Below are 16028 nucleotides of genomic sequence, written 5' to 3'. Positions count from 1 at the left end.
CGTCTAAGCGTAAAAGACCAAACGTTAGTAATGTGCATTCTGATCCAGAAACACCCATGGCTCCTCGTGGAAATCAGAACATTATTGCGTCGGGTAGTCATTAAACCCAAGCTATGGTAAATGCAAGGGGAGACGAGATTATTGCCCCCAACCAAAACCTTAGTGACCGTGCGGAGTTAGACCCTGTGTCTGTGACTGTAGCCATTCCTGGACCGTCGTCTTCCAGAGTTCCGATGTCGAGTACAGAGTCTCTTCGACCAGAATCACACGATGTCGCCACAACAATCATCCACAGAAGAGCAGCTGATAATGGTTCTAGCATAGTTTCCCAAGTCGGGATGGTCCCATCACTACAAAAGTCAAAAAGTCTGAAAAGACCAGTTTTTGTCTGAATTAGCATGAATTTTTACTCGACATTCTTAATTTGCCTGAATAATTAAAAAAAATTCTTGACATAGTATGAATTTGTCTAATAAGGTTCTTGATTTTTCTTGACAAGTGTCTTGACAGTATGAACATTGTCTTAAAATTTCTCGACACTTCCTGTATCATCTGATAGAGGTCTATATTAGTCTCAACCAATTCTTGACTGTCTTAAATTTGTCTCGATATGTCTTGACATATTCTTGACATTCTTAATAATGTCTAAATATGTCTTGACATATTCTTGACATTCTAAATAATGTCTGAATATGTCTGGACACATTCTTGACAGTCTTAAATATGTCTGGACACTATCTCAACAGTATAAATTTCACCTGAAATGTGAACAGACTTATTATTCCTGGAGTAGATAATAATTTTTTTTTAATCTTTGGGAATTATTCAATTGTTTTTATGTTAAAATAATTAACTTCATAATTTTGATGAAGAAATTTCATTTTAATTCAATTTTTCATCATCAAAATGATGATTTTCATTTTCTTCTATCAACAAACTTTTTAAATTGTACTGGCATGGTCAGTCAACTGACAAGTTGTATGGCTGATAACAGGTAAATCAGTAATTTCTTTTTGACAGTTGCGTGTACTCTGGGGGTGTGGAATACCTTAATTTTATGGGGAACATCCTGTCCATGTGTATTCCAACAGGTGACATTACACAAATTGTTCCTTTATTAAATGAATGATTTGTATATCATCATAATTTGCTATTTATATAAACCACATTTTGATAATTAGTTACCATATAAACATTGAGTATTATGAATGTTTAATGAAATATGTCTACAGAATGATTGGTTTTTTAAATCATTTAATTTATAAGATTTAGGAATCAAAACTTGTAATTATTTAAAAACCCACATTTAAATTATTTCATACTTTAGATTTTCAATTATTTTACATGCCCAACTTTTATTTTTGTTGTAAGAAGTGTAACTTGAAACAACAGTATATCATATAAAGAGAAATAAAGATAAAGTTATACCATGTATAGTGGTCATGATTTGTAGAGTTCAGAACTGTCAAGTAAATTTTAGACACAATTCAAAATGTTCAAAATATGTCAAGCCATATTGATAAAATATAAGAATGTCAAGAATATGTCGAGAAATTTCAAGACAGTATTCAAATGTCAAGAATTTGTCAAGAAATTTTAAGACAATATTCAGAATGTCAAGAATATGTCGAGTAAATTTAATACAAATTTAATAAAAATGAAAATTCATCAAGAAAAATTAAGACACAAGTCATACTTTTAAAGAATGTCGAGTAAAAGTTCATGCAAATTAAGACAAAAACTGGTCTTTTCAGACTTTTAAACTTTTGTAGTGCATCGATTCAGGATAGTCATGGTATGTATACACATCCAGGGGACCAAAATGCAGCCCCTTTTTATCATAGTAGGAGGTCCCAGTCGAGTCTAGCTAATCACATTCCGGAAACCATTCCTAGCATATTTGATCCGATTGGGGCCCATATTCCATTAAAGATTAAGGAAAAAATTTGGCGGGGTGAGTTTATTCATTTAGGTTTATTGCTAAAATCTGCTGCAGATTTGGGTTCTGATTCTACTTTAGATGGTGATTTTGTTTTGAAAGGAGGTGCCCTGACTGTGGTTAATAAAAAAACAGATTCTTTAAACAATATAGAAATTTGGACTTCGGCCTTTATGATCTATATGGCAATTCTATTAGAAAAATGGCCTATGAAAGCCCAAGAGTATTTGAAATAAATGCAAAGCATTCGATTAGCGTCGTCTAGGGGTACTAATAATGGTTGGGCCGTGTATGGTGATCAGTACCGACTAAAAAAAGAGCGCTTTCCATCATCTTCCTAGGGTGTCATTGATCAGGAATTGTGGATTTTGTGCGTGGTGACGGGGAATGTCAGTCAGTCATCGTCTGTAGTCACATTCCCTTATTCTACCTCGAATTATCAATCTCGTCAGGTTTCGGATATCAATCTTAGTAGAAATCAAGGGAGGTCTCCTCATAACCAGAGTAATTTTCGTGGCTACAGTGGAGCCGGTTTTCAAAAATGTCGGAATTTCAACCAAGGCCGTTGTACGTTTGAAAGAAAATGCAAATTTGATCACAAATGCTCAAAATGTAACGGGCAACACCCAGTTACAAGTTGTAGAACTTAAAAATGTTAAACGGTGTGATTTGTCAGATTTATATAAATTAGGAAATTCCCCTATCAATGTTTGTGAAGTCGAAAAATGTTTGTTGGATTATCCGGAAATAACTGCTGCCGTCGAATTGATTCAGGGATTACGTTTTGACTTTAAACTGATGTACACTGGTCCTAGATTTTCTTTTACTTGTAAAAATTCTAAAAGTGTTTTAAAGAATATAGAGACCACTAGGAAGAAGTTGAATAAAGAAATTGAGTTCGGACGTATTTTAGGTCCATTTTCACATCCACCTTTTCCTACATTTCGCTGTTCCCCCTTGCTCTCATTCCTAAAACAACTGAAGGAGAATTTCGCTTAGTGTTGAATCTGTCATCCCCTACTGGTAATTCTGTTAATGATTTTATTGATCGAGAATTTTGTTCTGTGCGTTATGCGAGTATTGATGATGCGGTCGAGATGATTAAAAAATTAGGAAAAACGCAAGTTTTATTGGCTAAAGCCGACGTAAATAGTTATCAAAAGTACCAGGATCATAATTTAGTACGCCAGACGCGCGTTTCGTCTACACAAGACTCATCAGTGACGCTCAAATCGAAATATTGATAAAGCCAAACATGTACAAAGTTGAAGAGCATTGAGGATCCAAAATTCAAAAAAGTTGTGCCAAATACGGCTAAGGTAATCTATGCCTGGAATAAGAAAAAGTCCGCCTTCAGATTGTTGAGAATTTGGCCTGGTGATTTCGATCAGTTGGGTTTTGAATTTGATGATGAGTTTTATTATGCCCGTAATTTGCCTCTCGGGGCAGGTCTGAGTTGTTCCTTATTCCAAAAATTTTCCACGGCTTTACATTGGTATGCGGCAAAGTGCAGCCATTCTAAGAATATTCTGCATTATTTAGATGATTTTTTGTTCGCCGGAGAAGCAGGCACGAACCAGTGTGCCAATTTATCAAAAAAATTTACTAATGTATGCCAGAATTGGGGGTCCCTTTAGCAGAAGATAAAACAGTTTTACCAGTTGAAATTTTAACATTTTTTGGCATAGAATTTGATACTATCGCCATGGAGCTCCGGCTGCAAAAAGTTAAGTTAATCGAGATATAAACAACGGATTACTGTTATACTTGGTTGTAAAAAAGTAAAGTTGCGTGAACTTCAGTCACTTATTGGGTTATTGAACTTTGCTTGTCATGTCGTTGTTCCAGGCAGGGCATTTTGCCGTCGGTTAATTGATGCAACTTGCAACGTAAAGAAAGCTTGGCATAGAATTCGCGTCTCGTCTGAGATGAAAGATGATTTGCAAATTTGGTTATCCTTTTTATACGAGTATAACGGTGTTTCTGTCATGCTAGACTTGATTTGGACATCAAATGAGACAATCCAGCTAAACACTGATAGCACCGGAGGTTCAAATAGGGGGTTCGGGATTTATTTTGATGGCAAATGGTCGCAAGCTTGTTGGCCTCAAGAGTGGAGTCAGAACGGTATTTTGAGGGACATCACGTTTTTGGAATTTTTTCCAGTCGTCGTTGCTATTCAATTGTGGGGGCGATTTTTAGATAATAAAAAGTTATTGTTTAATATTGACAATCAGTCAGTTGTAACAATTTTGAATAAAAAGTCATCTAAATCTGCTAGAGTAATGATTTTAGTAGGGAAACTTGTATTTATTTCCCTCAAACATAATATTTTGAAAAATACATGGAAAACTTACAAGACAGCATTATAGTCGTTAGTAAAGTTTAGCAAAGAATATGACTTAAATGTATCATGGCCTATACAAATTGATGTGTTAACTCGTTTTATAGCTTACTTATCGTATTCTGGTTTAACATCATCTACAATCAATACATACTTATCCGGGATTAGCCATAAACATAAATTATTAGGTGTAACTGACACTACGTGTACTTTTATAGTTTCTAAAATGTTAGAGGGAGTTCGAAGGAATAGTCCCAAATTATCAGATATTCGCGCTCCTGTTACTTTAGAAATTTTGAACAAAATTATACGATCACTCCCATCCGTTTGCTCTTCTCATTATGAATCTTGTCTGTTCGCTTCTGCATTTAGTCTTGCATTCTTTGTTTTATTAAGAATAGGTGAGCTCACGGCCGATACGAATACAGATATCGGAGCCCACACAATTTTCATTAATGATCTGTCATTGAAATTTTCAAATAGTAAATATGAATTGCATTTGAAGATTTGCAGTTCGAAAGCTGACCAGAGAGGTATTTCAACAACTTTAGTAATTCCGCAAAGGGAGGCAGATCTTTGTCCTGTGAGCATGTTGCGTGCCATTTTGGGAATACGATATCCGGCTTCTGACAAACCCTTGTATTTACATTTCAATGGATCTCCATTGACTCGTTTTCAGTTTATTTCTATACTTAAGAAAACCCTGTATTTTTGTGGCGTTAAAGACCACATCCTATCACATTCGTTCAGAATAGGCGGAGCATCACATTATAGCAGAATGGGGGCTTCGGATTCAGATATTAAGAATCTTGGGTTTCTGATCCATACACGAGTTACATTCGGATTTGGTAAATTTTATAGATACGAAGATCTTCGAAACTGTATTTTAATATGTTTTGTAAAGGGTTTAAAAAGAAAATCAGGACCTTTAAGAATTTTTGTCATTGTAGAACCCCGTCAAGTTTGGGTCATGGGATCATCTATTGTATATTGGGCGGCCAGAGGCATTAAGAGAAGACCAGGGGGTCAAAACCTCGGATTACAGTCAAAAGGTTATAAACTTCATTGGTATGGTCAGCGAGGGATGAAATGGAAAAATTTGTTACCTTCAGTTGAAGAAAATCTTAGATGTTATCCACCTCCACAAATTTTGATCATACATTTGGGTTCTAACGATTTGGGTTTGATCAAAGGAAAAGAGCTTATTGAGTAGATAAGGTTGGACATTATACGATTACATGTGTTATTGTCAAATCTCTCCTTGGTATGGAGTGAAATTTTGCCTCGTAGATACTGGCACTTGGCAGAAAATCAGGTGGCTATCAATTCGACTCGTAAACGAGTTAATGCAGCTGTTCGAAATATATTCAAAGAAGAATTAAATCCTGGCCTTGTAATTTGCCATCCAAATATAAAAGCCCAAGAAAGAGATTTGTTCAGGCATGACGGAGTGCATTTGTCAGATATAGGTAATGATGTCTTCTTAAATAATGTTCAAGGAGCTTTAGAGTCGTTTGCAAGTTAACAAACTTTACTAAAATTTTGTGTTTATAAATTTTGAAATTATTATGAAACTAAGGTTTCAACTCCCTCTTTTTGGCTTTAGATGAATTTGGCTATTTATTTTAGGTATTTTTGACATAAAGCTCTTCAACGATTTTCGGTACTTATACATCTTCGGATTTCAAATGTTTGGCTTTGAGCGTTCCTGATGAAGGTAAATCCAGAAAAGCGCTTCGGACGCAATAAATTATAAAACGTGTTGTTTACCATTTTTTACATCACTGGGTCGATACCTCTGCTAGTGGACTATCAGTCCCCGAGGGTATCATCAGCTCAGTAGTCAGTGCTTCGGTACTGACATGATTAACAAACTTTACTAAAATTGTCTGTTTATAAATTTTGAAATAATTATGAAACTAAGGTTTCAACTCCCTCAGGCAAAGTTGGCTTTAGATGAATTTGGCTATTTATTTTAGGTATTTTTGACATAAAGCTCTTCAACGATTTTCGGTACTTATACATCTTCGGATTTCAAATGTTTGGCTTTGAGCGTTCCTGATGAAGGTAAATCCAGAAAAGCGCTTCGGACGCAATAAATTATAAAACGTGTTGTTTTCCATTTTTTACATCACTGGGTCGATACCTCTGCTGGTGGACTATCAGTCCCCGAGGGTTTCATCAGCTCAGTAGTCAGTGCTTCGGTACTGACATGATTAACACACTTTACTAAAATTGTCTGTTTATAAATTTTGAAATTATTATGAAACTAAGGTTTCAACTCCCTCAGGCAAAGTTGGCTTTAGATGAATTTGGCTATTTATTTTAGGTATTTTTGACATAAAGCTCTTCAACGATTTTCGGTACTTATACATCTTCGGATTTCAAATGTTTGGCTTTGAGCGTTTCTGATGAAGGTAAATCCAGAAAAGCGCTTCGGACGCAATAAATTATAAAACGTGTTGTTTTCCATTTTTTTCTGACCGTCGAGTATTTCCTAATTGATAAGTTAATTGTACGGGTAGTAAACTCGTTTCGTCGGGGGTGAGAGTGTTTAGACATTCTCATTTGGCGGGATCTGGCAAGATGACAGGGGGGTCATGACCCTATAATTTTACGTTAGACCATATGTTATAATATTCTCCTATGGTACCACAGGGAAGTTGTGTTTTTTATAAACGGCTTTCTCTTGTTTATCAGAGCGGCCGGTTCATCACTGTTACCAGTTTTGAATTTTATCCTCCGAGTACCGAGGAAGCGTTATTCAAGTTATGGCCTAGCGTCAGTGTGGGGTCGTGCTCCTCGTTCACTCTAATTTTCCTTAGAGGAACTTTTGTTACTTCTGTTACCAGAAGAACACCTACTTGCCAATATTAAAAATGCCGGCGGTTTGTATCGTCTTGCCAGACCTCGTTTACTGTTTTTTCCCTGCGGCCGATTTTATTCCACTTTAGATTTCTTAAATTATTTAGTTTTTACGGAGTTGCGGAATGATCGCTTATGAGACAACTCAATTGTACAAATCAACGTTGGTATTAGCATCTAAAGGTAACCGTACAACCTTCAACAATGAGCAAAACATTTACCATATGCGGGCGGTTTTATTCCACACATTATTTCTTGAATTATTATAATCTTTAATTAAAGACTCAATATATGTATGGCAGATATTTATTCTCATATATATTTTTGGGCATTAGATTCATTTTATTAAATATAGGATTTAAAAACTGAAAACAAATATGAGCACCATATCTCTGGTGGAAGATAACCATACTTCTGCGAAGTGTGGCATTCCAACAATGACGTCACTAGGTTGGATATATTTAGAATATTTCGTAATACTGATTTTTTCGGATTGTAAAAGAAACGTTAATAGTGTGAGGGGGAGCTCTAAATACGATAATTTTACGAAAAACAGACGGGAAATGTGTAAAAAGGTGTTTTAAGTTAATCTGTTCATGTGTGTGCCTCTTTCTCGTCAAATTCAGTATGACATGTTGAGGGATATCCAAACTATAAAAACAAAATGATTGAAATGAGGGTTTGTCAGTCTGGTCAGCCTTTTAGGATATTTAAACCATACCTGGGGATCACTGATGTCACACAGCAAGAACATATGTCTTTGCAGATCATAGAATAAGATAGTTTCCCTCGGTTTTAGTTTGTTACACCGATTTTGTTTTTTGTCCATGGATTTATGAGTTTTGAACAGCGGTATACTACTGTTGCCTTTATTTAGTAACATAAATGTATTCTTTAAAAAGAGCTGTCAGAATGACAGTAAATCAGATTTTTTAGCATTTATTTGTGTCCTGCCATTTTTCAATATCACAAGGACCAAAACTCCTAAATTGTAAAAGTTACAATCATCAATATCAAATGTGACCTCTATATTTTCAACAGTAACGACATATAAACTAGATAGAAAATTCCCCTCTAGCGGGACAAACTGTGTGCCCTTAATGCATTAAGTAAGAAAAATTTACCTTGTCCTCCTACCTAGGATTTTGAGAATTTTTTAAAAAATAGTGAATTTTTGTAGGGTTTACAAATGGAAAAGCCAAATCAAGCTTGACCTGCTTGACCTCCTAGTTATCATAAGTGACATCATTTTGAAATCTAAGAGACACAAATTTGAGCAGCAGGGGTGGGTAGACAGGAATCATGAAGTCTAACAAGGAAGAAATACGTTTATGAGATTACAACCTTATACAATATGAAACCAGTGTATCTTGTGGGCACTCGAATAATTTTCTAGGCTCCCACTTTCAAACAGTTATTGTAATATAGGCATGATCAATGGAATAATGATTGTCTGTGGTTTCATCGATATAACCTTGACCTACATACACATAGTACTCTGAAGTTTGTTCAACTGCTAAGTTTGTTTGAACTGGTCAATACTGATATCTCTAAGAAGAACTGTAATAATTGGGTGTCACAACAGAACGTATTGTATCACAAATGCTGTCTACATTGGTTAATAAATGACAGTCTATTGATGTCAGACAAAAGTGTTTGTTCAGATGATGCCACTTTCAACTGTATTCCCTCTATCCCTTTTTCACAATGAATTTTATTCAATCATAATGATCTTGCAAGCTTTGGCTTTGCGAGTGGCAATTGGCTGTAAACAATTTGCTTCTCATTTCTACTCGAGATATCTCAATTTTGACATTCTTGTCAATTATCTTTTCAATTTTCAATGCTCTTCAACTTCGTACTTTATTTTGCCTTTTAAGCATTTTATGATTCGAGCGTCACTATTTTCTTAGTCCTGGTATCTATGATTAGTTTATTTTCCTTAGTAAAGTCGAGAAGATGGAGACCCTATAGTGAGGTATCTCGACTTAATGACACATATACTATGTGACTTTGGATGCGTCCTTTTAAGGATGCAGCAGGATTAGAAAGTTAAATTCCTTGACATTTATGCACTGTTGATGCTGCAGCTGGTTTCTATGGAAATTGTTTGCGAACAATTTGAACAATTTTGTATTTTCCTACTTGAAATTGTCTGGTTATGAAATGTATTGGTGTCCAATTAGGATTAATAGTTCCTTTGTATAGTGATTTGCTTTTTCTCCTTTGTGTTGCACCAATGTCTTTGTCCAGAAAAACAACCCACAAAAGTATCGGTTTATTGTTTGATATGTCTACATGCATAAGTTGGTAGGAGGATCCATTGGTTAGACCATCTTTTATATCTTCATTTTGAATCATTATGTAGTTTGCAGAAACTTTCATAGGTAATTCTAAGAGCAAGATTTGAGTTGTTTGCGGTGGAAGCGTCTGAGATCAGTTTTATATAGAGCCTCTGATATTTGTTGTTACATCTCCATTTATTTATTCAGAGGACTGAGCATCATAATAACGACCCTCTATCTTTGATAATGAATATACATTGTGCTATCAACAAGTGCATTCGAACTGAACAAATGTATGTAATTGTCTATATTTTAGATTCCCTAGCTGATGAAACCAGTCTTGTAAATAATGTGAGAAGATCATTTTCTGTTTGTACCCTTTCTCGGGCTCTATTGAGTAAATGTGCAAATTGACGCAGTTCATAAAACCAAGGTTTGCCAAAAATTAGTTGCTAGTTGTCCATAATCTGCTCTTGACAATGAAAAAATCCACTGATCAAGAGCAGAGCGTAACTTTAAAAGATCACTAACTAAATGCAGAGATATACCACCAAATAACTTTTTTGATCCAAAGATAACCTGGAGTCGGTTACTTCGGAAATTTAACATTGGACACTTCATCTATAATAAGGACCTTTAACTTAGCAAAATGACTTTTCAGTGTGTTCAAAGTGATGTGGTCTAATGGTATATAAGTTTTCAAAGACTGGTTAGGAGGAATATGGAAAATAGAATATGTTACCTTTTATGTTGTTTGCAGAGCTTTGCATGTTGGGTCTCCAATAACAACCTTAATCTCATCTTAATTTTCACCTGCAGTGCAATAATATCACAATAAGGCTTGTTAAACAGCTTTCAACACATGACTTTTACCCACCCCTGCTCCACAGGATAAGAAAACATGATATGCTTCATCGTTTGTTTATTTGTATTCAACATGTAGTAGAAGAAACATTTTTTATCTGGATTTAAAGAACGAACTACAATGTAGTTCCAAATATAATTGGTCTGATGGTGTATTCGCTATAAATAAAGGCAACAGTAGTATACCGCTGTTCAAAACTCATAAATCCATGGACAAAAAACAAAATCGGGGTAACAAACCAAAACCGAGCGAAACGCATTAAATATAAGAGGAGAACAACGACACAACATCGAAACGCAACACACACAGAAACAGACCAATCATCAGACAAAACACCACGAGAATAACAAATGTAACATGAAAACCAAATACATGAATTTGGGATAGACAAGTACCGTGCCACGTCTTATCTCAATATCTCAAAAATAAGAGAAAACACAAACGACTCAACGTTAAAATGCAACACAAAGAGAAACGAACAATATATAACAATGACCATCTTCCTGACTTGGTACAGGACACTTTTAAAGGGGAATAAAAGTGGTGGGTTGAACCTGGTTTTAAGGCATGCCAAACCTCGCACTTTAATGGCAAAGTTAAATATAACATTGAAATGACAACATAATATTACAGGACTACAATACAAATAAATAGGAGAACACATTAGACACAGAAAAACATGATTAATAGATAACAAAAAGCATCAGGTTTAAAATTCAATACGCCAAAAACGCGCCTTGCCCACACAAGACTCACCAGTGACGCCCAGATATAAAAGATCGAAAGTGAAAAAAGTACAAAGTTGTACAGCACTGAAGATCAAAAGTTGAAAAGGTTTCGCAAAATACGGCATTGTTTTTATGCCCGGGATAAGAACATTCTTATTATATAGAACAATTCATGCTATTGCAAACAGTAAATTTTATCAAATGAATATGAAAGAGATATACACAAAGAAACTAAAGTATTAACTAATTACAGAAAACTAAACCTGAATACATAACGCCTAGATATAAAAGATCGAACGTGAAAAAGGTACAAAGTTGTACAGCACTGAAGATTAAAAGTTGAAAAGGTTTTGACAAATACGGCATTGTTTTTATGCACGGGATAAGAACATCCTTATTATATAGAATACTTAATGCTATTGCAAACAGTAAATGTTAACAAATGAATATGAAAGAGATATACATAATGAAACTGAAATATTAACTAATTACAGAAAACTAAACCCAAGTTTATCACAAAATAGACACACATCCGAATCAGTCCAAGCGTCAACGTAATTTAAAAAATTGTGACGTCACATACGATGGCGAAAAGGCAGAAACGTTATGCCACATTTGAATTTATGAAATTTAGAAACAGCATGACGTCACATATGAAAAACTATCATTCAAAAATGAGATAGAATTAGGATTGATTTAGAACTAAATACTGATAATTCATTTAAACAAAATGCATATTGCAATACTTATTAATAGCAATTAACTGTAATATATATATGTCCAGTTTGTTATGAATCCAACTTCAAACGTAAATAATCGTACAAAATTTAATATAATTAATAAAGAGGAGGTGGTTAATTTTTCTATACGTCATACCTAAATATATAATAAGAAGACGTCAACACATTTGACAAAATCTGATGAGAATTACAAATATAACATTAAACATGTAAACTAAATACATGAATTTGGGATAAACAAGTACAGAAACACGTCTTATAGTAATGCGAATTCACATTCAGCAGAACGGTCACAATCGGGAATAAGTCACGTTTGGTAATTAAAAGATTAGACGACATAATGACAAACCACAATCTACCATGTGGTAAAAATGTCCTTAGCTAGTTTGGTTAAAGAGACATTATATGGATCAACCAATTCGTGATGGTGTCCATAAAATTTACGGAGTGTCAATTTTAATCTGTCCTCCTCATAACTTTGTTGGAGCAGTTTCTGCGTAAGGAGCACACTCCTGTATATGAAGTCCGTATAGTGTGAACAAGCACGTGAATAACGTATCAATTGTGATATGTAAACACCATACGAAGGGGCAGAGGGTATGTTACTGCTGAGAAATGGGAAATTGATAATTGGGAAGTTGAAATCGTCCCGTTTATCATAGATTTTTGTGTGAAGTCGTCCATCTACGTCAATATTGAGGAAAAGATCAAGGTATGAAGCAGTCCTTCTAGTATCAGTAGTATCCTTAATTTCAAGTTCACTGGGATATATGAGATGTAAGTATTGGCTGAAGTATGGGTTGTTCAACGATAAAACATCATCAATATATCGAAAAGTAAAATTAAAGAATTTCGCAAGGTGCTTTTTCTTTTTGTCTTTTAGAAGGTTCTGAATAAATTCTGCTTCATACGAATACAAAAACAAATCAGCCAGCAGGGGTGCACAATTAGTACCCATTGGAATACCGACTGTCTGTTGAAATATAAATCCTCCAAACTCAACAAATATATTGTCGATCAAAAAGTCCAGCATTTTAATAATATCATCTTCAGTATATTTTCTGGAAGATTCAGTGTGATTCTTCACAAAATATGAAGTATTGTATCCCAAAACAAGAAATTTGTATCTACGATTCCCATTTTTATAGAAAAAGCTCTGTTTTATGAGTTGGTGAAGTCGATCTTTCAACTGAGCATGGGGAATAGTAGTATATAGCGTAGAAAAATCAAAAGTTTTTATGTTGCTGCAAAATTGCAAAGATTGTGATCGAAGGTTAAGCAGTAGATCTTTCGAATTTTTGAGAATCCACATCTGGTTAACACCACTGGTAGAATATATCTCCTCACAATATTTTTGAAGCCCATCTTTAACTGTAGAAAGAATAGTAGTCAATACTTTAGAAAGATGTTTAGTCGAACATTTTGAAGACCCAGCTATGTATCGTTCTTTATATGGAGTTTTGTGTAATTTAGGTATCCAGTATAATGAGGGCAAGTTTTCTTCGTTTTCTTTGATGTTGATACCAAAAGAAAGAAGGACAGATTTATGATTTTGTAAAATTTCATCCTTGGTAAATGATGTTAAAGAATATGTAGGATTACCAGTAGTTTGATCAATTCCAAGCTCTGTAGTGAGACATTGCAAATAATGTTTTTTACATATGAAGACAATATTATTGGAGGCTTTATCTGCCGGAACAACGACATATTTGTCATGCAAAGAGGATAAAGCATCCACAACCTCCGGATTCTTGAAAGGGTTAGAAACTCTTGTACTCATATTACATCTTAGTTTTTGTATGCGCCTCTGAATGCATGATCGAATAGCTTTGATCCATTCAGACAAAGTGTCCAGTTCGGGTTCGTCTGGTTCGCGCTTTATCCATTTTCTTGCATAGTCCTCAACTGCATCCATCAGTAACTTGAAATTCTTTTTCCAGTTGATGGGCTGGGGGATTCTATACTTTGGTCCCTTGGCTAGCAACTCTCTTAGTTGTTTATTGGTAACAATACCAAGGTCACCAGTAATAATATGACCAGCTGGACTATAATTGTATTGAGAAGATGCACATGAGCAATCCGGAGGCTTGGATTTTGTATCTTTGAGGTTAAAATCCTCTAAAACTCTCTTGTGGTTGAAAATCTTTGATGCAATAGACTTGGTGTAAATATAAGAAATAACAGGTGTAGCTTTATTTTTGAAGTAATCAGGTATAGTTTTTTGTACAGATTTTTGATGAAAAATATTGCCAATATTTACAGCATCTAAACCTTTATTGGCGAATTCTACCTTAAAAAAGTAACGCTTTTCCTCACTATTGGATGTAGTCAATACGGGTTTAAATAGTCTATGGTTAGCAATGTCCATGATAATTGCAACTAATCTATACAAAACAGAACGAGAATCAGTAACGGAAGTATTTTTGGCATCTTGAAATAGTAAAGAAAGTTTTGACAATGAAATGGAGTATAATTTAGTTCTAATATGATGAATACCTAAAGGTTTTTGAACAGACGTTAATAGACTATCAATTGTCACGGTGTGTACAGCAGGTGGTATATATTTTCTGTGACCATGACTTCTATTTCGTCGAGCAGAAGTATTAAATAATTTTAATGTATTGACAGTACTACACCTGGGACTAGATAAAATACCTACACCATCAATTTTGTCATTGCATCCATAGGGAATGGCTGTTCCCAACTCTCTGATCCAAAAGTCTTCTCTTTGTAAACGATATGGTGTACTCAATATGGGGTCATTTGTTGGATGATATATTTTCTCTATAATCCGGACTTTCATTGAAACAATAGAATGGTCAGGCTGATTAAAATGTTTATAGAGAAATTTGTTGTTATTAGGATCATTAACATTAGACCGATGATCATTCATCCTAAAATTGAGTCTTTGTCGAGTTTCCCCGACGTAGATCAATCCACAAAGAGTACATTCAATACCGTAAACAATATTGGAGGCAGTGCAATTCAAATCCTCATGGCTATGTGTATTGTAATTTTTGGTGGTTAAATTACTTTGAAAGTGGGTATCAGTTATAAGAATATCACAGGTTTTACAATTTTTACGGTTACATTTGGAAATAGAGCAATATTGATGGTTGTCATTGAAATCTAAAATATCTGAAAGTTGAACCGTACACGGCCGAATATATTCAAACTTGTCTGCATTTTTATAGTACAATGAGGATTCAGAAGACTGCACATGTGTCATTTTCATAACATCATTTAAGATGATCCTGGGGACACCTGATAAAATCGGTGTTGTTGTGTCCTTGACAACAGCCGATTGACACCTTTTTATCCTGGGCGTCGTGTCATCCAGTATAATATTATTTTTTCTACTAGTTTTCATGCTGTTAGGCTACCGGACTGGTAGAATCCTCGGGGACAGATTGTCCACCAGCAGAGATTCCGGTCCGGTGGTGATAAATAAAGGCAACAGTAGTATACCGCTGTTCAAAACTCATAAATCCATGGACAAAAAACAAAATCGGGGTAACAAACCAAAACCGAGCGAAACGCATTAAATATAAGAGGAGAACAACGACACAACATCGAAACGCAACACACACAGAAACAGACCAATCATCAGACAAAACACCACGAGAATAACAAATGTAACATGAAAACCAAATACATGAATTTGGGATAGACAAGTACCGTGCCACGTCTTATCTCAATATCTCAAAAATAAGAGAAAACACAAACGACTCAACGTTAAAATGCAACACAAAGAGAAACGAACAATATATAACAATGACCATCTTCCTGACTTGGTACAGGACACTTTTAAAGGGGAATAAAAGTGGTGGGTTGAACAATTTCAATGTCATTTTTTGTACTATTGGAGCATCCAATATATTTTCCTATGTCATAATGTGTACATGCATATCTACAGGCTGGAGTATAGACTCCATGTCTTATCGGGACTGTTCTGAATCATCCTCTGTTTGTCTGAAATTTGGGGCAATATATCTATTTCGTCATTGACTATCTGTAAATTTCTTCAATGCTTTCATCTGTAGTAAAGGCATCACACATTGTCTAAAATGAAATAATGTGACCTTCATGGATTTTAAACTCATCTCCATAAGTGGTACTTTGTCCTTTGAGAGAAGATTCCTCTCTCTATGGACAGAGGGCATTTATTGCTCTCGATGATAGTATAACTTTGAATCTTTTTTAAAATCTATAACTCACTAAACGTATTACCTTTGAGATCCTTCTATTGACCAGCAAACTTC

This window comes from Mytilus edulis, chromosome 3, assembly GCF_963676685.1.
Source record: "Mytilus edulis chromosome 3, xbMytEdul2.2, whole genome shotgun sequence".
Taxonomy (NCBI): Eukaryota; Metazoa; Mollusca; class Bivalvia; order Mytilida; family Mytilidae; genus Mytilus; species Mytilus edulis.
The sequence above is the reverse complement of the archived record's forward strand: the minus strand, read 5'-3'. Positions refer to the sequence as shown.